Source organism: Trachurus japonicus, chromosome 7 (genome assembly GCF_045865225.1).
Source record: "Trachurus japonicus isolate A0001 chromosome 7, Traja_1.0".
Classification (NCBI taxonomy): Eukaryota; Metazoa; Chordata; class Actinopteri; order Carangiformes; family Carangidae; genus Trachurus; species Trachurus japonicus.
The window spans coordinates 12114134-12126707 of record NC_140913.1 but is presented as its reverse complement, the minus strand read 5'-3'; the positions used below and the strand labels follow the sequence as shown (position 1 = coordinate 12126707).

Here is a 12574-nt window from a genome sequence, read left to right as displayed (position 1 = left end):
CAGCAGTATGAACACCGAGGGGGACGTAAACACCAACCATTTCTATGACAACAGTCAGATGGAGGACGCCATGGTTAGGGCTGTGTGTGTGTTTGTTGTCATGGGACTGATGTCAGAAAGGAAACGTGACTCACTGTCGCTCCATTTGTCCATGTTTTTGTCCCAAGATATGAGCTGCCGTCTGTGTGACTACAGTACACAGGTTCTTTAAAAATGTTCAACCAATCATTGTATCACTTGTGCGTTCGGCTAAAAAGGTTCCTCCAAACAGAATCCCACTACAATCATTCCTGGTTCTTACTTTTCGGCCAAATTAGGAAAATTGTGCTTAAAACTGTAAGAAAGTTCCCTCAGTCTCAAAGAACCAAAATGTTTTTATCAAAATGATCAATACTACTGCAGTTTTGTTAAAATGTGATTATCATGTTCAGAAAGTAAAATCATTGAACATCTCTTGTCAAATACTATAATAATAAAATTTTAAAAATAGCATGTCCAACATGTCTGTGTGACAAATGAAAGGAACACTCGCTTTGTTAACCAGATAATGATGCTACACAGAAGTGATAATTAAAATGTAAATGGTCACACTAGCCTTCCAGCTTCTTTACCATGGTATAGTTTATATTATCTGACATTCAATCTGACCATTGTGACATTTACATTTACATTTTGGCACTTTGTTCATGAACAGTCAAAATGCCTGGATGACCAAGCACAAACAAAACTAAAGCGTGCAAAGGTCAGACGCTCGACATCTGAGCTAAAATAATTCTGTGACCGGCACTCAGTTTTTAATAAATGAGCTGAGACTGTGTCAGTTTGGCTAAAGAGGCAAGTTCACCTTTGAGGAGCAGCCGAGATCTTCAGAGTCTCAGAGACTGCTGCCCGTGGGTCTGCATGTGACGTAACATTTTGTCTGCGGGTGAATAGATGGCACAGAAGTTGTTTTGTGTGAGTGTTTCTAGGAACATGTTAGATAACACATCAGGAATGTGCGATTTGGTAACGTTCTGATGTGGTCAGCAGGATGGAGCTGAAGTGAGCCCAAAAACCCGGACTGAGTGTAGTAATATACTGTAGTAATAAAAAAAAAAGGGCGGGGGGGAGGGGGACTCATTTCTCTTAATCTCTTTAATTGAGAAGCCCTGGTGTGTTGCAGAAAATGTACAGCTTGCTGGTAAGAAGGACTCGGCACAACATGCTGCAGTGATTACAGGGAAGGAGAGCAGGAAACAAATACAGAAGGGGGAGTTTGAGGAGCAGCTCTTCCCTGGCAACGGAAGCTTTTAAGAGATGCATCAGTCACCCAAGTGCCTGGAAGAAAGTCCAAACACATTTGTTACTCTGTGCCAAGCTGGCATGGTGACATGGGCAGGGAGTGTGTGTGTGTGTGTGTGTGTGTGTGTGTGTGTGTGTGTGTGTGTGTGTGTGTGTGTGTGTGTGTGTGTGTGTGTGTGTGTGTGTGTGTGTGTTGTGTGTGTGTGTGTGTGTGTGTGTGTGTGTGTGTGTGTGTGTGTGTGTGTGTGTGTGTGTGTGTGTGTGTGTGTGTGTGTGTGTGTGTGTGTGTGCACTGTTGTTCCTATCTAAGAGGGGACATCGGCGTCGTTACACATTCACCAACAGGGGACCAAGCAGCCAACAGGGGACTTTTTTTAGGTCCCCTGTTGGACATGCTTTAAATCAACTTAAAATCATGTGAAAAACCTTCTGGTTAATTTTTTCAACTTTAGCCAAGAGGGGACCTGAGTGTGTGTGTGTGTAAAATACCATATTCAGCAGTGCCCCGGCAGGCTGGAGCAGGGATTTTAACGACTCATTCACACACGTCGTTTCTTACACTCCTCCATAGTGTGAACGACTTGCAGCCCCGGCAGCCTTTCAGACTGTAGAGAGGCTATCAAACAGGCTCCTTAGTGAACAAACCAGTACCTTGAAACATAATTTGTTATTCTTCGTAACAAAATATGAAGGTCCCAGTTTCATGGATGTCTTAAGTTTAAACTCAACACTGTATTAGGTATAATAGAAATTTTAAAATATCGAAAAAAATTGATCACCCATGACAAAATTTGAGATAAAATGGTCATTTAGATCATTTCTGTTGAATTCTGATTAAACATTAAAAATAATTGACCTTGCTATTGTTGCTTGTCCAGTTTTTTTAAGCACAGGGTTTCAATTATACAATATACATGTGTTCTCAATCTGTATAGGAATTATTAGTTGACTTACATTGCAGAAAAAGGTCCACACTTGGTTTATATGGAATGACAGGGGTCCACTGTTGGTTGATGCATAATGACACACGATCCCACTTAGTTAGCATGGAGTGACATACACACTCCATCATGTATGAATAAGAAAGAAATAAGCAAAAGTGATAGTTTTTAAGAGAAAACTTTCATCAAAACTTAAAACAAACATTTCTAATAAAGTAGCACCAATAATGTTGTAATTATTTTTTAAATGTAGGGTGTACTACTGCAACACACATTTCTACAGTCTATTCATTTTTTAATAGAGGGTTTTAGGATTTAGGGTAATCTTAATGTACTTGCATCATAAATCTGTATTCATAAGGATGTATTTTATTTACAGAAAACTCAATGGCAACCTATGATGATATATTATGTAGAAATAAACCATCAAAGAGTAACTGATATTAAAGTATTGGCACGGCAATTTGTTATCTTTGGGGAAAATACAGAGGGTTTGGGAGATCATCAGTTTGTCAGAGATACAAGGGATAATTCATTGAGAGGATGAATCTCACAAAGTCCCTATGTTAAACTATTGCCAGACACATTTCTACAGTCTATTAATTTTTCACTGTACTGGTGTTTTATACTACTTAACTGCATTGTTGTCACGGGAAAATACTTAAACTACTCACAGTTTGACATGGCCTGATGGCTCAGAGCCACAAAAAGTTACTTTTTGGCCACGTACATCTCATATAAATGAAGCCCTGTTGGGGCCACCTATGGTCAGACTTTTACTTTTTAAATGCATGTGATTTCAATTAATTTTAATGTATTTGCGTCATAAATCTGTATAGGAATTATTCGTTGATTTACGTTGTAGAAAAAGGTCCCACACTTGGTTTATATGGAATGACAGGGGTCCACTGTTGGTTGGTGCATAATGATACAAGTTCCCACTTAGTTAGCATGGAGTGAAATACACACTCCATCATGTATGAATAAGAAAGAAATAAGCAAAAGTGATCATCCGTAAGAGAAATTTTTCATCAAAACTTAACACAAACATTTCTAATAAAGTAGCACCAATAATGTTTTCATTATTTTTAAATGTAGGGTGTAGCCTACTACTGCAACACACATATCTACAGTCTATTAATTTTTCCCCTACAAGAGTTTTATACTCCTTGACTGCATTTTTGTTATAGGAAAAATATTTGAATTAAAACTCAGGGTTTTAAGTCATTTTAATGTACTTGCATCATGAATCTGTATTTATAAGGATGTATTTTATTTACTGTTTTACATTACAGAAAAAGGTCCACACTTGGTTTATATGGAATGACATGGGTCCACTGTTGGTTGGTGCGGAGTGACACACACACTCCAGCATGGGTGGATAAGCAGAAATGAGAGAAATTGCTAAGTTTTAAGATACATTTTAAATCTAAATTTAATACAAACATTTGTAACTATTAATACACATAACACAAACACATGCAAACACACATGTTTCAACTTAAGTAGCACTGGTAAAGTTGTAATTGTAGTTTTGTTTTTAACCTCAAAAGCTCAAAACTTTCATCAAAACTTAATACAAACATTTATAATGAAGTAGCAACGGTAATGTTGTGTTTTTTTATGTGGGGGTACTGTGAAAACTCAATGGCAACCTACGATGATATTATGTACAAGTAAACCATCAAAGAGGTACTGATATACGACAATTTGATATGGGAAAATACAGAGGGAATGGGGGATCATCAGTTTGTCAGAGATACAAGGGATAATTCATTGAGAGGATCCCTATGTTAAACTATTGCCACACACATTCACACAGTCAAAATGTTTTTAAACTGTCACGACCTCGAGAAAGCCATCCATGCGTTGCAGTAATCAGTTCTAGATTGGACTATTGCAATGCACTTTATGTTGGCGTCTCCCAGTCTTCACTCAGTCGCCTCCAACTTGTCCCAAACGCTGCTGCCCGTCTTTTAACTAACACTAATAGACGTGAGCACATTACTCCTGTTCTTAACATATAACTTTTTAAAGCACTTAACGGCCTGGCCCCACTGTATTTATCTGAGCTACTTTATTAGAAATGTTTGTGTTAAGTTTTGATGAAAAATTTCTCTTAAGGATGATCACTTTTGCTTATTTCTTTCTTATTCATACATGATGGAGTGTGCATTTCACTCCACTTACTTACATTCAAATCAGACTGACTGAGACATGGGTAAATGCAATATAGAGTCACAGAGCATTTTTATGAGCTACCATTCTCTGCCAGAAATGTTGTCTGGGAACAACAGCTTACTTAACATGGCACAAGAAATTAGGATTCATCAGATTGTCAGAGATACAAGGGATAAGGCATTGTGTGGATGGAATAACCCCAAATAGCTCAATGTTGAACTGCTGCAACACAAATAAAAAAAGTTGACAGTGGTGTGGACCGTGTCTGAGGAATATAGTTCTTGCTGTGTCCTAATTGTCCTTTACAAGCCTTTGTAAGGCTTTGCATGTGTTTTTATATTTATGCGTTCCTTTGTTTCCCTTGATTTTCTAAATACCTTTTAATGAGTAGTTTAACAGGGGGCTTTTTGGGGTTATTCCGTCCACACACTGACATATTCCCTGTATCCATGACAATCTGATGAATCCTAATTTCTTATTCCATGTTAATTGTTCTCAGACAGCATTACTACTAGCAGACAATGGTGGCTCACAGGGTTCAAAATTAGCGGTCGCCAGTCGCCAGTGGCGACTAACTTTGATACTTTGGCGAGTAAAGGAAGCCGGCTGACTGGCCACTCTGGCGAGTTAAAAAAAAAAACTACTTCGTTGTTGTTACTGTTCCTCCCGACCCGGCTGTGACGCTTGGGTTGTGAGCCGGTGTCGTGCAGATCTTAAAGCTCACAACATGCCGTATAGCAATGATTTGTGACCGATTACAACGCTCGCGGCGCACGTGTGTATTCCTCTCTCTTCAGTCTGGTGTTTGGCTGCACTTTCAATAAGAAAAGTTCCATATGAGCGCGATCAGCAGAGACAGAGCACAATGGATGTGGCATTGATCAGATATCGCAGCGCACATGTTTATTTAACGGCAAAAAAAACATCGCTCCAATTTATTTATTTATTTTTTTGCCGTTAAATAAACATGTGCGCTGCCGCTGCGATATCTGATCAATGCCACATCCATTGTGCTCTGTCTCTGCTGATCGCGCTCATATGGAACTTTTCTTATTGAAAGTGCAGCCAAACACCAGACTGAAGAGAGAGGAGCAGCAGAGCTCCTCTGACAGCTCCTCTGTGGACCTGCAGGAGAGCTGCCACGTCTTTTTTTATTGCAGCGCCGTTATTACAGGTGATGCACATCTATGTCCGTGTAGCTACATTTATTGTCTGATCTTCCTTCATGGTGCACAGTGTCAGTCCTCCTGTGAAACTTTTAGCTACTAAATAATATGACTGAAGGCAGTGGAAGTCTGCACATGTCGACACGCCCCCATGAGTTGACGACATAAGGAGCTAATAAATAAATATATATAAATAACTGATAGTATTATTCGGTCAAGTTCTTGTTATAGGTTAATGGTTAAACGGTTAACCATGTGCATCTCTAAAATAAACCTTTTAGGGAAAAAAGGCAAACTTGACTCCTTTATTCCACACAAAAATATGCTAATAGCTATGATATGTGTTAAAAATGCTTATGAGTGTATTATAACAGTTCAACACAATGAAAAATATACAAAACAGCTACCGTATACATAATTTTTGGCCAGTAAAAAATCTTTCTGGCCAGTAGATTTTTAAAGCTCACTAGCCAGTTGGCCAGTGAGCAAAAAAGTTAAGTTTGAACTCTGGTGGCTCATATAAAGGCCCTGTCACAGAATATTATAACACACCTTCACAAAACTCATTAAAGAACTGACAATTCTTTAGACAAAATGGAATATTGCTGGTACACCCACTCTTTACAGTTGCCACAGAAGTTGAGTCACCAAAGGCCATAGGTGCGTAGGTAGCACATGGCCAACCTAAGACCTGGGAATACCTGTGTCTCAGTCGGTCTGATTTGGATAAAGATATTGGCTGAAAGAAGGTAGAAACTCTGAAGCCCAACCTGAAAAAGCTTAACGACCATCGTCAGCGACGACAAACCATCCCCCACACTGCCCACACTCAAGGACTGACACAGGTCATCTGGCTCTCACTCCGCTCTCACTCCATTCACTCACTTCTCAGATCCCAGTTCAACAACTCTATCTTAAAGTTTAGGATCTGAGAAATACATGAGTGCTGGCGACTTAACTACTTCAATGTAGAGGAATGTTTTGTGCCCACATCATAGACTGAAACCCCATTAAAAATGTTCAACTCGACTTAGAAAACTGTGTGTAATGTAATGAAGTCACATTGCTTACTACAACATGCACAAGGTTATACCTAGATAATAAGGACTATACACACTTGTGTTTAGCTGGGTACTGAAACGAAAGAAAATCATTAGGAAACAACCAAAATAGATAAGAAATGAATTACTTAAAAATATACATTAATTAGATAACCATCTTCTGAACACAATTAATTGAATTTGTTTATAATCCACTTCAGATGCTATGAATAAGGTAATATGGGATTGTTTAATGTACAATCCACACATCCTGAAAGCAATCAGACCCATTTCTGCTGAGCACCAGTGTGAACTGAATACAGCTTTTATTGTGTACTTCCCACTCAATATAAACTCTCTGATCCTGTGCCAATCCTGTACCTTTTGACAACTTTAAATTAGGTTTCAATTTATACACCAATTTCATCTAGGCTATAGATGTGTATGACGATGTGATACAGTGTGTAATATACAGAAAAAAACACAAATTTAGGTTTAGTTTTCATTTTTGTTGTGGACCAAAAATATTCAGACAGGTATACATGAACTCCAGTAGAGCTAACAGTTTGGTAAGTAAAAATGTGTGTTGCAGTAGTTCAACAGTGGGTATTTTGGAGTTATTCCATCCACTATAGCTGATTTATCCCCTGTATCTCTGGCAATCTGATTAATCCTAATTTCAGACAACATTTCTACTGGCACACAATGGTAGATCATATAAAGGCTGACAAAATATTATACTGATCACAAGGCATCACACACCTTTACAAAACTCATCAAAGACTTGACAGGGTGGATTATTGCTGGGACACCCACTCTTTACAGTTGTCACAGAAGTCCATAGGTGTGTAGCACATGGCCAACCTAGGACTGGGGAATTCCATTGTCTGCTAGTCTGATTTGGATATAAGATCTTGGCTGAAGGATGTTAGTCTTTTCCAGGTTGCCCTTCAGAGTTGCTAACGACCATCGTCAGCTACAAGAAACCATCCCCCACACTGCCGACAGTCAAGGACTGACACAAGTCGTCTGGCACAGATTTAAAGCCCTCACTCACTTCACTCACTTCTCAGAAGCCAGTTCCACATTTAGAGTGGAGAGTGGAGGTAGAGTTAAGCCTACCACACACATAAAGATAATCGGGCTGATTTTGCCCCGATTTTCCCCCTTCCGACCAAAGACAAAAATCGGCCGATTATCCTAAGGTTTTAAGATTATTTCATGAGATTCTCTTGTAGTTTGTGGTGTGTTAAGAGTCAAAATTCTCACAACAATCGCCTCGGAAAACGTTTGACGCCGATAATCGTAAATATTAAACATGTTCAATATTTACAAATCAAAAGTCATCTTGTGTGTGGAAAGCTGGTGTTGTGCTGAGAAGTGCCTGCTTGCCAAGCTCTGCATGCTGCTCGCGGCAAGCCACTTCTCGACACAACACCGGCAATCCCACAGAGCGCCACGGTGCAGCCCTGGCATTACATGAGGTTCACACAGACATTCACGCATACACAGGAGGTTTCCTGATAGCCGATATCAAAGACGGTAGCGATCATAGCCGGCAACAGCCAGCAATAGAGCAGCCATGTTTAAGCGATCATGTGACCGCCGCTCACAGCCGCTTGACTGCTCGGCGTCCGAAGCCACAGACACACAGACACACACAGACGGGATCGTTGTAAAGGCTGAAGTGTCCCGCTTTCATTAAAAAAAAATTACATCGCTCTCATTGTCCATTCCGGAAATAGACCCGAAAGAGTAGCTACAACGATACTGATCTCTTTCTGAGTTTTCTGACCGGAGGGTCTTAATGTGTGTGGTGAGCTGTGTTTGGAATATCACAGCACACCACACACAATACGATCAAAACTGTTCAATCACAGATTTTTTATCTTCATGTGTGGGGTCTTTCACAGATAAAAAAAATTGGTTGAAATTTAGAGAATCTCTATGTGTGTACCAGGATTTAGGATCTGTGAAATACATGAGTGTTGATGACTTCACTACTTCAATGTAGAGGAATGCTTTTGTGTCCACATCATAGACTGAAGTCTATGGGTGGGAACTGAGAACCCGTTCCTCTTCAGAACTGGTTCCCACGTGATCATTTCCTTGGGATTGTGTGTGTGCATGCTTAATGATTCCGCTAATCAATTTAGCTTTTTTTCCTTTGCAAATGTGCATGTTTCTAACCCAAACAACACATGCTGTTTTCAGGTCAGAACGAAGGCAAACACGGCGTCGAGACAGAAGCGCTCTAAAGTGTCGGGGTAGATGTGATGTGACAAAAAATATTCAGATTTATAAAACACTGCATACACACTTGCAAGTAAAGTGCCTACAAGGCACATACATACTGTAGATAGTAAGGAATATACACACTTGTGTTTGGCTGGGTACTAAAACGTCAAAAAATCATTAGGAAGCAACCCAAATGTGTAACAAATTAATCACTGAATCAGATTGCCAGTCTACTATTTGTTTTCAAAATAAATTTGATTAGAATTAGATTTATTGTGTACCTCCCACTTAACTCATTGAGTGCCATTGACATACATATATGTCAAACGCAGTTTTCTGCGGCTGGTAAATGGGGACGCTGTCGCCCACACTGTGAGTAATTTTGGGGCTTCTGGGATGTGTAGAACGAATGAGGCTGTAGATCAGAGCAAGAAGTGAAGAAGAAGGAGAAGACGAGTGCGATCGCTACGGAGATAAAAAAGTTGGAAAAAGTTTCTCTTTCTAGAGAAAAACAACGGGCAGAGCCTGGAACAAGTGTAACGTGGAGCTGTGATGAAAGATTTCTCTTACGGATGATCACTTTTGCTTATTTCTTTCTTATTCATACATGATGGAGTGTGTATTTCACTCCATGCTAACTAAGTGGGCACTTGTATCATTATGCACCAACCAACAGTGGACCCCTGTCATTCCATATAAACCAAGTGTGGACCTTTTTTTCTTGCAATGCAAAACAATAAGTAAAATGCATCCCTATTAATATATATTTAGAATGCAAGTACATTAAAATTGATTGAAACCATGTGCTGTTAAAAAGTAGAAGAGTGACAATAGGTGGCCACCACAGAGCTTCATCTACATGGGACATTAGGTGACTACAGAATAACACTTTGTGGCTCTGGGCCATCAGACCATGTTGAATCCTGAGTTTAGTTATTTAAAGTAGTTTTCCCATGACAACAATGCAGTCAAGGAGTATGAAACTTCAGTAAGTCAAAAACTTGACAGACTGTAGAAAGGTGTGTTGCAGTGGTATATCATATTACTTAGTGAGGTTAATCCATCCTCTAGAAGACTTATCCCTTGTATCTCAGACAAACTGATGACCCCCCAGCGCCTCCTTTATTTTCCCATACATGTTTTATTGTTGAGCCATAAATGTCAATAACTGAAATATTCCCTTAAGTATCTTGATAGGTTGCCATTGAGTTTTCACAGTACATTCCATGTTTTAAAAAAACTACAATGACAAACTTCACCAGTGCTACTTTAGTTTAAATATGTGTGTTTGCATGTGTTTGTGTGTGTGTGTTGTGTGTATTAATAGTTACAAATGTTTGTATTAAATTTAGATTAAAAATGTATCTTAAAACTTAGCAATTTATCTCATTTCTGCTTATCCACCCTTGCTGGAGTGTGTGTGTCACTCCGTACCAACCAACAGTGGACCTCTGTCATTCCATATAAACCAAGTGTGGACCTTTTTCTGTAATGTAAAACAGTAAATAAAATACATCCTCATAAATACAGATTCATGATGCAAGTACATTAAAATGACCTAAAACCCTTAGTTTTAATTCAAATATTTTTTCCTATAACAAAAATGCAGTCAAGGAGTGTAAAACTCTTGTAGGGGAAAAATTAATAGACTGTAGATATGTGTGTTGCAGTAGTACAACCTACATTTAAAAATAATGAAAACATTATTGGTGCTACTTTATTAGAAATGTTTGTGTTAAGTTTTGATGAAAAAAAAATATCTTAAGAATGATCACTTTTGCTTATTTCTTTCATATTCATACATGATGGAGTGTGTATGTCACTCCATGCTAACTAAGTGGGAACCTGTGTCATTATGCACCAACCAACAGTGGACCCCTGTCATTCCATATAACCAAGTGTGGACCTTTTTTTTCTGCAATGCAAAACAATAAGTAAAATGCATCCCTATTAATATATATTTAGAATGCAAGTACATTAAAATTGATTGAAACCATGTGCTGTTAAAAAGTAGAAGAGTGACAATAGGTGGCCACCACAGAGCTTCATCTATATGGGACATTAGGTGACTACAGAATAACACTTTGTGGCTCTGGGCCATCAGACCATGTTGAATCCTGAGTTTAGTTATTTAAAGTAGTTTTCCCATGACAACAATGCAGTCAAGGAGTATGAAACTTCAGTAAGTCAAAAACTTGACAGACTGTAGAAAGGTGTGTTGCAGTGGTATATCATATTACTTAGTGAGGTTAATCCATCCTCTAGAAGACTTATCCCTTGTATCTCAGACAAACTGATGACCCCCCAGCGCCTCCTTTATTTTCCCATATGTGTTTTATTGTTGAGCCATAAATGTCAATAACTGAAATATTCCCTTAAGTATCTTGATAGGTTGCCATTGAGTTTTCACAGTACATTCCATGTTTTAAAAAAACTACAATGACAACTTCACCAGTGCTACTTTAGTTTAAAAATGTGTGTTTGCATGTGTTTGTGTGTGTGTGTTGTGTGTATTAATAGTTACAAATGTTTGTATTAAATTTAGATTAAAAATGTATCTTAAAACTTAGCAATGTATCTCATTTCTGCTTATCCACCCATGCTGGAGTGTGTGTGTCACTCCGTACCAACCAACAGTGGACCTCTGTCATTCCATATAAACCAAGTGTGGACCTTTTTCTGTAATGTAAAACAGTAAATAAAATACATCCTCATAAATACAGATTCATGATGCAAGTACATTAAAATGGCCTAAAACCCTTAGTTTTAATTCAAATATTTTTTCCTATAACAAAAATGCAGTCAAGGAGTGTAAAACTCTTGTAGGGGAAAAATTAATAGACTGTAGATATGTGTGTTGCAGTAGTACAACCTACATTTAAAAATAATGAAAACATTATTGGTGCTACTTTATTAGAAATGTTTGTGTTAAGTTTTGATGAAAAAAAATATCTTAAGAATGATCACTTTTGCTTATTTCTTTCATATTCATACATGATGGAGTGTGTATGTCACTCCATGCTAACTAAGTGGGAACCTGTGTCATTATGCACCAACCAACACTGGACCCCTGTCATTCCATATAAACCAAGTGTGGACCTTTTTTCTGCAATGCAAAACAATAAATAAAATGCATTCCTATTTCCTATTAATTGGTTGAAACCAAATGTCTAGAGCATTTTGACTATTTAAAATTGAGATGATAGTAGATCCCCTCTTGGACTGCTAAGAATGACAGAGGCAACACATTTATGGATGAGTAAAGACGGACGAGCAAATTATCTTTGTTAAGAAAAAAGAATTAATCTATATTAAAGCCGGTTTAAAGTAAATGTTGTTGCTTATACTGCAGAACTTGATATTAGTGCATGCAGCCATGTTACTTCTGAACTGCATGCAATTCAATAAAAAATATTCACTCTCAAATGTGGCCATGATTATATATTTATATACAATTTGTACTACAGAGACTTTAAAATAAGTAATGATAACTCTAAAGTTATATTATCCATTTTTGAAAGAAACTGAGAAAGTCATTGTTGTAAACAAAGACTCATTAGGTGAATGAATGGGCCGTTAGGTGAATGAATGGGTGCAGACAGCTCCACTGCAGTATGTGGAGGTCCACTCTTTGATAGGTAAATGTCGCTCAGAGATCCAAGTCCCCTCTTGGCAATTTCTCTAAAAATAATTAAAAGTCACATTTTCAGTAATATTATGGTAAAAC

The 12574-nt window shown here is 38.2% G+C and overlaps 1 protein-coding gene across 6 annotated transcripts in view; it reads left to right on the top strand.

Moving 5' to 3' along the window:
- Nucleotides 1–12574, top strand: part of ptpn11b (protein tyrosine phosphatase non-receptor type 11b) — a 57328-nt gene that overhangs the window by 16980 nt on the left and 27774 nt on the right. The gene's annotated exons all lie outside the window — the stretch shown is intronic.